The sequence below is a fragment of the Adiantum capillus-veneris genome, chromosome 22 (assembly GCF_014529385.1).
Source record: "Adiantum capillus-veneris isolate H3 chromosome 22, ASM1452938v2, whole genome shotgun sequence".
In the NCBI taxonomy this organism is placed as follows: domain Eukaryota; kingdom Viridiplantae; phylum Streptophyta; class Polypodiopsida; order Polypodiales; family Pteridaceae; genus Adiantum; species Adiantum capillus-veneris.
Window position 1 is genome coordinate 17,155,754 of NC_140952.1, and position 12,835 is coordinate 17,168,588.

A 12,835-nucleotide genomic window follows, 5' to 3' on the forward strand; every position below is an offset into this window, starting at 1 on the left:
CATCCAGAAACGACATCAAGTTAGAACTTATAATGCCTTAAATGGGAAGACAGGTACCAGGAAGCCTCAGCCACTTGTTATCGTTGTCTCTTACCTAGGATTTTTCACTCACTCACCCACTTCTTCTATTTGTGTATTTTATTCAGGGTTTTTAGCCTTCCTAGGAAGAAAGGGTCTATTTCTACATGGGGATCATTTTGAAATTGATCCGTGAATTGCTAATTTTTTATTAATAAACTTGCATTTCTCTCGACAAGTAACCGTTGACATCCTAGCAATTTGATTGTATTTGACAATTTTAGGTGTCGAGTCATCCTATGAACAAAACCATTCATGAAATACATGTCTATCCATCTCTTTGTTTATGCTTACATCCAAAAATTATATACAATCCGAAATTATAATTGACAATGCATCCAAGTTCTCTATGATAATATGCTTTTTTAATAGTCATTTTTTTCAATTTTGTCAATTTTTTTTTGTGCCTTGGCTATGATGTCTATTATTACAGATTACCCGTACTTGCCATCATCAACTTTACCATGCCTAGGCTATGTACCACTGTTTCCAATTCTTTCTTACTTTATACGGATCCATGCAGATTTTATTTGTTTGACCCTATCTAAGTGTTTCTATTTTGTGTATACTTTCAACTCAACTTCAACTCACCAACTTTATATGCATGTATTATGTTTTACATCATCTACAAATGCCTTGCATAACACTTTATCTATTCCATCTATACATGTGTAGTAAAACAAACCCGAACAAGTCTTTAACAAGTAACAAAACAACAGCCGTATCAAGTGTCTTATGTCGGAGTTAGGCGACATGTTTTGGTTTGGAAAATTTTTCCAAGAGTTTCCTTTGTATTTTGTGTCTTTTTTCAAAAAAACCATAGTTTCCAATGTCGTATCAGTTACTGTATTGACAAAATAACCATCATTCTTAACCATATGACCTGCATACTGTATTGTTTAACCCCAAGTCCTGTAATCCATGCCTGCCTTCAAATTCCTATCATATGCCAACAAACCACATTTACATTACATTTAAGCTACATTTAAATTACATTTAAGAGACAGCAAGAAATTATCAAAAGCTGAAAACATAAAGTACTTATCATTTTACCTATGCTGATGATGTTACCAATGTTTAGCATGAATATTGTGTGTTATGATGTTTATTTACATCCTTGTATATGTTTAAATCCACATCATAATGTATCATATTGAAAACCCAAAAAAACATGTATCTCAGTAGGAATCTAAGATTACTTGTGTGTTTGAGGCAGACGTCATCTTGTAAGCCTTTGTTTGCTTTTGAATAGGTTCCACTGTGTAGTTTTGTCTTATTCCAACCACCAGTAGAGGGAAGGTCTTTACTCCTTGCAACTGATCAAATGGTAGACTGTATGGTTTATCTACGCACAAATGGCGAGGCTGATACAACCAAGGGGCAGAGACACAGAGACACAGGATATGGCATCCATTTTGTTGGTATCCCAGCCACTATGCAGGCCTCTCGATCAACACCCTCACCTGCTCCTGGTTGTGTGTATGTGTGTATGGAGATGGGCCGATGACAGAGATGCTATGCCAACAATGGGGCAATGACAGAACATGCTCGAAAAAATGACTCATGCTGCACACTTTTGCGTTTTGAGCGTTTGTGCAATGACGTTTTTATAAGCATGGCCATTTTGCCAGCCAAGTGGGGTTGTTAAATGTTGAGTGCATTTATTGAATGAGCTTTTGTTTTTGTGCTTTTTAAACGTTGCACTGTTTTTCGAGCTTTTTAAAGTCGTTTTTTTGCAGCAAATAGACATGTTCTAAACAATGTTTAAAACCATCTGACAAGTTTATGCACATAAAAACAAAAGTTATTATCAACACAATGAGTTGCACACCAAAAAGAAACAGAGACATATATATTGTTGCACTGTTTATCATAAAAAACACTATAAAACTGACATTGTGTGATCAAAAACTTAAGGAGCACAATACACTAAATAGGGGGGAGGGGAAAAATGGAGTTGCCTTTTTTATATATTTGGGGTTTAGGGTTCATAGAACGGGGATTTGAATACGAGGTTGACTCAGTATGAATGCAACATCGATCGGGGTTAGTGTAGGTTGATGTATTACCATGTGCTCCTTAGGTTGAAGGCCCAAGACATGTACATACACATAATACATGTGCTTGCAAGCAATGAATGACTTTTGAGGTAGCACTCTTTTCTGGAAATCTAGACATGTACACCTTGACTCGCCTTTGATGTGAACATCATAATAGCTTTCAGTGGAGTATACTTAACAGGACATGCTCCTTTGGAATCATAGAGACTAGCTGCCGCAATCCTTTTCTATGCTTCTTTTTTAATAACATGCCTCCACTTTTGTTTCCTACTACTTGAACCTCCTTCTCCACATTGCGAGGAAACCCTGCTTCCCTTGCAATTTTGTGTAGTAATACTATCCACTTGAAAACCTGCCTTCGTTGGACAAGACAGCTCTTCTCTTGAGATGTTTGTCCCCCCTTGCGATGGTCCAGAGTGTAGGGGAAGTTTGTACCTCCTTAACTTGGTTTTTAGCTGCCTTTGTGTGCTCCACATCATGATTGCAAAACCATAGCCACTGTGCTATGGTCCTGTCTTTGTAGGATCTTTTTACCACACGCATGGTGCGACCAAACTTGTGCTATGACTATTAAGAGTGTTTTTGCAAATTTTTATGCCCATATAACTAAAGCACTTCCTAATACAGTTAAATAACATCTTGCACAAGGCCCATTGTTCACATGGAGCATCAACTTCCTCTACCATAGATTGTTTGCTTTGCTTTGCATATCAAATGATCATTTTTGGGGGTGCAGTCTTTCTCTATCTCCTCTTCTTCACTATTGCCTCAGTCCATGGTTTCAAATCTAATATGTCGTGGATGACCTCAAACTTTGCACTGTTTTGACTCCATTTCATATTTTAGATGATGAGAACTAATGACATTGCTTGTCCCTCTCTTATTTTGTTGCACAATTTCCTTGTCACCATGTAGTGTGGGATCTGCACACATTGGTGTGCCTGGGACATCTCCTTGCACCACCCATGTGCCAAGAGAGCAACACAAAGCTTGGAGCACTCATGATTGGGTGTTGTTAGCTAAGAAGGACTGATTGAATGTGGAATAAAGCACGTCAATTCACATAATCAAATGAGAGGGAAGATCTCACATAAGAAAATGAGTGATTGTGTGGAAGGATTCAAAATTAATGGGCATAAACTGTATACCCGTCAAACGAATAAAAAATGAATTCTCTGCCCCCACACACATAGAGAGAGAATGAGTCACTACATCTATTTGTCTTCTTTATTTCAGAAATTGATTGAGTAAACATTTCTACACACACACACACACACACACACAACACATATACACCAGTGTGTGTGTGTGTGTGTATATATATATATATATATATATATATATATATATATATATATATATATATATAGATAGATAGATAGATAGATAGATAGATATATACCCACACATTAGAATACACACACACATGTACAATTAAAATAAGTGGGATGCATTAAACTACATCCCTTCGTCTATACATTAAAATACACACGCACATGCACATAGAATAAATGTAATAATTTTTTGTATGTTTATGCATATATATATATATATATATACATATACACACACACACACACATATAAGAATGTATATACATACATTTTTTGTATATTAGATATATAAATATGTTTAAAAATACAACATATATTCCTTATGGGGGAGGCTAAGCTAAGGCACACTTTTACGAAACACTACACGTGCCCCTTAGAAATGTGCAGACTCTCTAAGTGAGCACTTTAACATAGAATTCTTGCACCTCAAAGGCAAGCTATAGCACCCAAGCAGAGTTCGGGAAAGATCAATTTCACAAACATACAAAATTCCCTTCGGAGTAGATCCAAAGAGGAAATTTTGTAAAATAGTCGATAATATTTTGCGATTTAACTCTATTTTCTTAAATTCTCTAAGAAAAAAAGGTATGTTCGTCAGTGTTCGGGAAAAGTATGCCTCAAGCCTACCACCAAAGGTGAAGAGAAAGAGAAAATCAGTTTGGAACATTTAAGAAAATAGAGTTTTTGTATGTTTGTGAAAATGAATTTTCCACAAATGGTGGTCATCATCGGCGTGTAGTGTTTGGCTCATGCTTTGTGAAGTTGTGAACGTCCTGCACTCCCCCTCTCACATGTTTGCTCCTTGCTCTCTCTTTTGCTCCCTCGGACGAGCTTGCTGCTCATCCCTGCGCGTGCGGATGAAGTAATGGGCTTGTCCTTGGCAAGAGAAGGTCACCAGGGTACAAGCTCATTTTATTTATAAATTGGGTACAAAATTGATCTGCTCTCCGCGCTATCATTTGGCAATGTTGTCGTCCTTCCTACATGTCACAAAGCAAAATGATAAGCTACATCACAAAGCGCATCTTCTCCCTCTGGCTTAGAAAAGTTCTACAGATGATTGCTTATGAGCTTTCTTCAAGAGACCTTGTCCACTAGCGTTATGTTGGACGTCGCTCATCCGAGATACAAATTCACGTGCTCAAAGGGCATCCGATGCCGGATATAACCTATTGAAATAACTATACATCAATCACACAAATGTACATCAAGTGGGGCAATGTCCCTAGGGAGGGATCACGGGGGCAGCCTCCATAAATGAAGGGCCTATGTGTGGAATTTGCTGACGTGGAACTGAGATATCATAAGTAATTACCCATTAGGATCTTAGGCCCTTTGGATGTGAATGAGACACAATCATACAATCATACAGTACCGGAGGATTGGTCACATCCCAATGCACAAGCTTTCCATTCGTGCCATGTTCCCAAAGCCATTGCAGTTAATTTTCTACAAGGAGTTTGTTTAAAAGCTTCAGGATCTTGTCTCAATGCAATCTTAGGAGCACTAACATGGCTAGGATCTCTGCAATATGCAAGTTTATGACTCCAGAGCTTGTTAATCGGTTCTCTACTTGCAGTTTCTCACAGACCAAATGGATGCACTTCTTTGTTCACAATGAGGTTTTGTCATGCTTGAAATTCCCTTCTAAAGATATGCACTTGGTCACTTAAGATGACTTCTATGCTACCAATGTCACTCTAGTGCATCTCTTGTACAGACAACTTCGAGTCAGATTCTCAATAGAACTTGTACCCCTAGAGGATGCAAGTAGAACATCACATGGACTTTCCTTCTTTCAAAAAGATGCCAAAGTGTCTTGCATTAGCATTAGGATTAGCTTCTTGCCATTTGCAACATTCCTTCCCTTCTACTTCCACAGAAGAGCCCGGGGCAGTCACTTATCAAAAGACTCCTATATCATGTGCGTTCAAGAGGTAATTAATAATACCCCAATATACATACTATACTTACACTGTGAGCCTATTTAAAAAAACCCCACCCCCCTCCGTATGTATACATCTTTATACATTTTGGTCTTTTAATAATCCTCTCCGGTTACGCACATTCTAAAAAGTGACTGCCCCGGGCAGAAGAGCTCCCTTCTTGTCTGTGCATGCACGGATGAACGACGAGCTCGTTTAAGGGAGGAGAAGAGAGTACACTTTTGTTTTTGTCATGATATAGCTCATGAAAAGTGAATAACAAGCTAGCTTTAATAGAGGTAAGGTAATTTTTTTAGTGAATCACAAAGCCAATATTGTAGGTGTTGAGGGTTTTGGATGAGCTTTGTAGGTGAACCATATGTAGAAGTAGAACCATTATTTTGAAATTGATTGAGCATAAACATAAAATAAATAAATTTTGTTGTTTACTTCAATCTATTTTGTTAAAATGACATATTATTAGAGTTGTTGAGCTCTCTGACCATCCGCATGCACGCGGATGATCAAAGAGCTCCAACACTTAGTATATTTTATCTAACAATAAGAATTGGGGACAAGTATCAAAGCTCCTTGATCATCCGCGTGCACTTGGATATTTGGAGAGCTTTTGCATCACCTTTTAAAAGATATTTTTAAAAAAATGGTAAAATTTTAACCTTTTTTTGAAAATTTTATGTTAAAAGAAAGGAGAATTTGGTTTTTTCTTAAACTTCTATACTTGTTTTTTTATTAAAATTTGTTGAGCTCTCCGATCATCCGCATGCACGCGGATGATCAGAGAGCTCAAACACCTAGTAGATACTATGTAGAAATAGGAATTGGTGTTGAAAAAAGTGGTTAAATGTGAACATTGTGAACAAGTATCAAAGCTCCTTCATCATCCGCATGCACTCGGATGTTCGGAGAGCTTTTTTATCACCTTTTTAAAGATATTGATCTAAAAATATGACTATATAGTTTTTTTGGTAAACTTTTTACCTTTTTTGAAAATTTTAGGTTTAAAGAAAGGAGACTTTGGCTTCTTCTTTTATACTTGTTTTTTTTATTAAGCATAAACATTAAGTAAATTAATGTCAACATTGAGGACAAGCATGGAAGCTCCTTTATCATCCGCGTGCATTCGGATGATAGGAGAGTTTTTTTACAATTTTTCTAATGATATTAGTAAGAGAATATTTTTTATTAAGATTGATGCTAGTATTATCATTCTTTTGAAAAACGCCCTTAATATCTTGTGTAGGCCTTTATGATAAAGGTGGAGTCTTGATAATTTTGATTATATGATTTTTATAGTGTATTTAATGGCACCCAAGAAGAAGAATACAAATAGATTACTAAAACTCCATGGGAGGCACAATTCTATCCTTGGTGGCTTGATTATTTGGTTGATATAGTCCCAAAGCAAGAGAAATATTTACATACTTATAAGACAATTTTGAAGCCATCCATGTGATGATGGAAACAATGATGCTTATAGGGTTCAAGCAGGAGACCCATGATAGTAGAGATTTGGACGCATTTACTATGCCCTCTGCTATGGAGCATCAAGCCACCCAAGAGAGTGAAGGTGAGAATACTAAAGCTAGCAAGGACAACACAATGTTTGCCCAAGGTACACAATAAAATGTGTCAGCTATTTCTACCCCTTTTGCTAGCATTGTTGATAAGAAAGGTAAAGAGCTTATGGAACCTCCAATCACCTCAAGCAATCCAAAGCCTCTATAGCACCCACTACCTCCTTTGTTGTAGAGTCGTCTCTAGGCCGAGATAGTTGGGAGAGACGACCTATGAATCGTTCTGTTGATGAGTTGTCTTTAATGAATTTGAATTTCTAGCGGATTGAATATAAAGATTGCTAAACAACTACCACTATAAATAATGGTTGCAAGATTTCATTATCATAATTTTTTGATGCTCTACTTGTTGATGTGACCCAAATTGATAGATTTACTCTTCACAGGTAACCACAAAAATCATGACACATTAAATTAATTTTGGTTTTCAGTATATGATCATGAATTGTTTATGTGTTAGCATCAACAAGTTTTTTGCGACTCAAAAAGATGCATCTTTATAGCAAAGATGGCGTGCCATGTTGAGAGGTAGCTCGATTGATATCTACGAGCTTGTTGGTCGATGCTCTTTGTTCCATTCCTTGGGGTAATTGACCTTTTGTGAAACTAAAGGGTAATATGAAATGTAACGTTCAATATTGCAATTTTTTCTTTTAGATGGGATGACTATTCCCAACTGGAATACATTGTCATCACGTCTGGTAAAGGGATGCATGGATCTCGCTTGTAAGTATTTGGCCGACAAGGCTTCTTGGTCACCATGTGTTTAGATGAGCACATAGGGGAGTTTCTTGCTCTCCTAAGAGGTAATTTGGATGCATGTGTCTAGGTTGGTGTGGGTGTTATATGAGAACATCTTGTCTTTCTACATGCCATACTTTCAATTTTTCTTAAGAGTGCATAAAAGGGTTTATTTTAAATTGTTTTTGTTTAGGTTACTAGTAGGTAACAAAAAATATTTTAAGGAATTTTTGTTAGTCTTAATGTTTTGGGACGTCCTTAATCTCTTGTAGAGTCCTTTATAATAAAGGTGGATATGCTTTTTTTGAAATTTTATGCTAGAAGAAAGGAAACTCTGGGAAACAAAAAATCCTATCGTCCGTGTATGTGTTTTGTCTTTGACATGTTATAGACTCAACAATAAGACTATATGATTAGCTTGCATATGTTTAACTTGGTGTGGGAGTTATATGAGAACACCTTGTCTTTCTACATGCTATACTTCCAATTTTTCTTAAGAGAGCATAGCACAAGGGTTTGTTTTAGATTGTTTTTGTTTAGGTTACTAGTAGTTAACAAAAAATTATCTCAAGGGATTTTTGTTAGTCTATCAAAACTTCCTTAATCTCTTGTAGAGGCCTTTATAATAAAGGTGGAGACACATTTTTAAAAATATTTACACTAGAACAAAGGAAACTCTGGCGATTGATTACTTCTAGCCTATAGTTTTTGGGCAAGTTTTTCTTAGACAAGCTGATTTACATAATTTTGAATTGCAAAAGAACAAAAATAGTACGAGTTGCAAAAGCTCAAATAAAGAAGCTCGCAAAAAATAATCCCTTGCCCAAGAAAGGGTGCACGTTCTTTTTTTGAGAAAGAGGTCTCCGTACAAAGGAGACTGAGGTAAAAAAATTCAGATTAAAATTGTATATACAAGCTTAGACTTTAATATAAATGGTGCTTTTTTTAAAGTTGCAATTTGCTTAAGCCTGACATGCATTTGTATCACTTATAAATGTCTGGTAATTGAAGGAATGCACTATGTACTCTTGACTTTTTTCATGTCACAATTATATTTCAAGAGATCATTAGTGTAATGTGAACGTTAAAAAGCTAAAAAAAATATACAATTATAAAAGCTCGAAAAAAAAAGCTCCCAAAAATAAAATCCCCTTAAATGTTTAGCATGTGAAGTCTCCAGCTGCCATGTTATCTGGTGGTGAGATGCATTATCCTTATCTGCCAGCTACCTTAGTAGGTTCTTTAGCCTTCATTTTTCACCATACGGTAGTACCTATAGAACATTTTGTAAACACTCATGAATATTATATTTGACTAGTTCAGACTCGTATTGTTTTACAAGGAGGTTCCCTATTTCCATTCAATGCCATGATTGGGATTTTGGTATCCGTTTACCCTTATGGAGACAAAACAATTAACTCGTTTATTCATAAAAACCTTCATTACAACTGATAAGTCTCATAACATTGCCTTTTGATGAGCATGTCATTCCAAAACCATTTTGTAATGTAGTGTCTTCAGTGCCATATGGCCTACCACTGGATTACTTTTGGTATACGTCTTTTACCCTATTGTATGTTTGCAGGATGCCGTCTTATTCTGAAAGATAAACCATAACAAAACCTTTACAAGGGAATTTTGATTGCACGGATTTTTTTACTATGTACATCCTTAGTGGAGGGAGTGAGGGAATGGGATTTTTTTTTTAATATGTACTTGATGGTGTGTGTGTGTGTGTGTGTGTCCCTCCCCCATCCCAGGAAATAGATCCACTTGGTGGGAAATAGGTCAACAAGTGGACCTACTCCCCACCAATGTGTTTACTCAAATCACTTGTATCTATTCTGAATCCAGGGAATTGGTTGTGTTTTAAAAATTGTTTAATGTGATGTATCAACATCTATTTAGAAACCATTTTTATTGAATAATTAAATGAGATTTTGTATATTGATGTATGCCTTCAATCTGTGTGATGCATTATATATGATAGGAAGTATTTCTGACACTCATACCTTTGTAGCATTTTTTATGGGTCTATTACTTTTTGCATGTATGAACGAGATATTTTGACAGGGTAGATGATCCTTTTTTCAATATGTACAAGTGGTATATTGGCCCACAAAAGGTCGCACCTATATGGTTCAAATGTGGGCTTGATATTAATAATATCAAAAGGGTAAATGGTAAATGTGTCCTCTTTTGATAGAGGTTTATTGTGACTAATGCAATCAAGAACAAAGTGATTGTTAATAAACAACAGATCATCCATGAACCTCCATGAGTATAAAAATGCCGCCAGCATATCCATTTTCCCTAGTTGAGAAAGTTTGCATATAAAAGCAATTCCAAACCATGCTCAATACAGACTACACCATAGTGGTGAACATGAGTATCCCATTGGACTGCCTTTAACTTGGTTAAAGATATTTTGTTCAAGTCTTGATACAGAATTGTCCAGTAGAAATTTGTTTACCGTAAGAAAAAAATCAAAAGAGAATTTTACATCTCTTAGTGTCTTTGTGAGGAGCACTTTTTCTAAAAAAAATTAACCCTTTATATCCTATTTTTCTTACGAGTTTGATAAGTTGATCTAGTGTGTCCATAAAACCATACTCCCCAAAATGTCATATGGCTTCATAACATGCTTTTATGTCAAACATGTACGCAGACAATATCTTGCTAGGTAGATTAATCAAGAAATCGTACTGATTACTGATAATCCAGTAACAATTTGTCATGAATTTTGATATTGCTTTTATCTTCTTATGATCCCCTTCTGCAAACTCACTCAATCCTAATTTTTATCCTTTTAACAACAAGGCCAAAAGATACACACAGTTGTGGGCATTGGTAATCCATCGGAATTCATTTTTATGTATTTTAAAGTTACCCATGAGATAAGGTAAAGTAGGTCTATTAGGTTCTACTATGAAAAAGTTTCTTGAGAATTTCATGACTTTTGCTATTATATCCTCTTCAATGTCTGACGAGGGGTTGAATTTGATCGAATTGATTTGAGTTTGAGCTTCCATTCTACCGAGTTTTTTACATATGAACATAGGTGTTTGACTTGATTTATCTAGCCCACAAATAAAGAGGTTCTCTAATAAGAAGTTTATCTCATCCAAAATAACCTCGTCTAGAAACCAAGATTCTTGGTCAACTATATGGTTAGGAAATAGGTAAGCAAATTTTTCCCAAAGTTTTGATATGATGAAAGCATGATGTTCAGGTATTACTATAATACCAATAATTTTGTATACATTTTCCCATGCCATCTGAAATTGTTTAGTAGTTCTCACCCAATCAAGAGGTACTTGTGGTATATGACTAAGACCTTTTCTAGCAAACTCCAAAAGTTTACGGGACTACCAAATGTTTTAAATCTGTGCAAAATGATGTGAACCATTTATGCGTAACACATCAAAAAATGTATGATGTCTCAAAAGGAATAGAAAATGTGGACCAAGGTTTATACACAATAGTTTTTAGATTCTTTGTTTATTTCCATCCAAATTGAATTTTGAAATATGCTAAAGTTCGAGGAATAGAAAAATGTACTAACATATCTCGAAAGAACTGATGCGGATGAATGAAATCCATAAACTTATTATGGAATGTTAAATGAATGTATCTACCATGAGTTTTTTTATTTTGAACAAGATGTTTCAATACATTGGCTTTATGAAAAAGAGATCTTACTTGTTCATTGCTGGCGTTGAATTCCAAGGTTTTTGGAGTATCTCCAATATCATCGGATCCTCGAAATATTCGTGATCTTTTGGTTGCCACAGATGAAGAGCTTCCAGGTGTGTTCATGAGGTGCTTCTTTGGATCCTTACCTTTAGATGGTCTCAAAAGAGACTCAATGGTGGTGGCATTTGGTGTGTTTGTTAGCCTTGGAAGCAGATGTGTCCCTGTAAGGTCCCCAATCCCGTCGACACCAAAAACGGGATGGTACCATTGACAGGTCTCTAAGCCTACTAAAGACAGATTCCTTAAACAAGAAAAATTCCAGGGAATTCACCCTTACCATTGACAATGGTTTAGGTTTATAGCCGTAGAAGGAGACCTAGTCCTGTCTCGCAATGGAAACGGGACCATTAAAGAAAAAATTCTAGCCCTATAGCTTCATCATTCAGATTATGGTTTCCTTAGCCACCCAACGCTTTTTTCCCCCTAACATATGTGAGGGCACAGCCGTTGGTGGATTCCTCTTCCAAGTGAAGAAGTTTCTAAACATTTTAGCGCGCGAGAATGGATAGTTACCTGACTAATCAAGTCCATCCGTCCATGATTGACAACTTTAGTCAATCCCCATTACCACCCCGCACTCACACATGATTTATGTGTTGTTTAATTACTACCACATTCTTTTCACAATTAAAACAATGATTCCTTTTAACTTTCACAACTGCATTTCATTAAGACAACCTTTGAAAATAGTATTGAAGACATTCTTTCAGCAAACAATATCTTTAGACTTAAGACAAGGTACTGTCATTCTAAAGTATCTCTGACCAGTACTGTCTTGTCTCAAGACCACCTATATAGGGATGAAAAACCGGCACCCATTGCTTATTTATAAAAACCAGTGTGAAAAAAGTCATCACCCAAAGTTCGGGCGCCCATACGCCAACCGACTGCCCATACAACCGGGCGGTTCCTCTAGGATAAACTTGAAAGTAATATCCACAAACACAAACAAGCACAAGGTAAAAACTCCACGCGTGCTGAGGAAACCGACTCATCCATGATGGTATTGCCATCATTACTCATTACTTGGAGTAACATATTTCCAAGGAATCAGAGGTGTCTTAAGACAAGCTGTACATATCTTAAGGATGGTCAAACATTTCTTTCCTAGGTCAATCAGTCATAACCAAATCATTTCTTTCCTATTTAAAATCATTGCTCATTGGTTTCGTGGAAGTTACCTTCCGTTTACAGCCAGCTTATCCTTCCTAACCTTACGTACGCAATGTTAACTTAAAAAAGAACTTAAAATTTTTTTAAGTGAACAAAATAGAAATCTACCTGAGGCTGCTCGTCAATGTGCTGTGGGGCGGGAGCCCGTAGACTTTCCTCTGTTGGCCTATGGC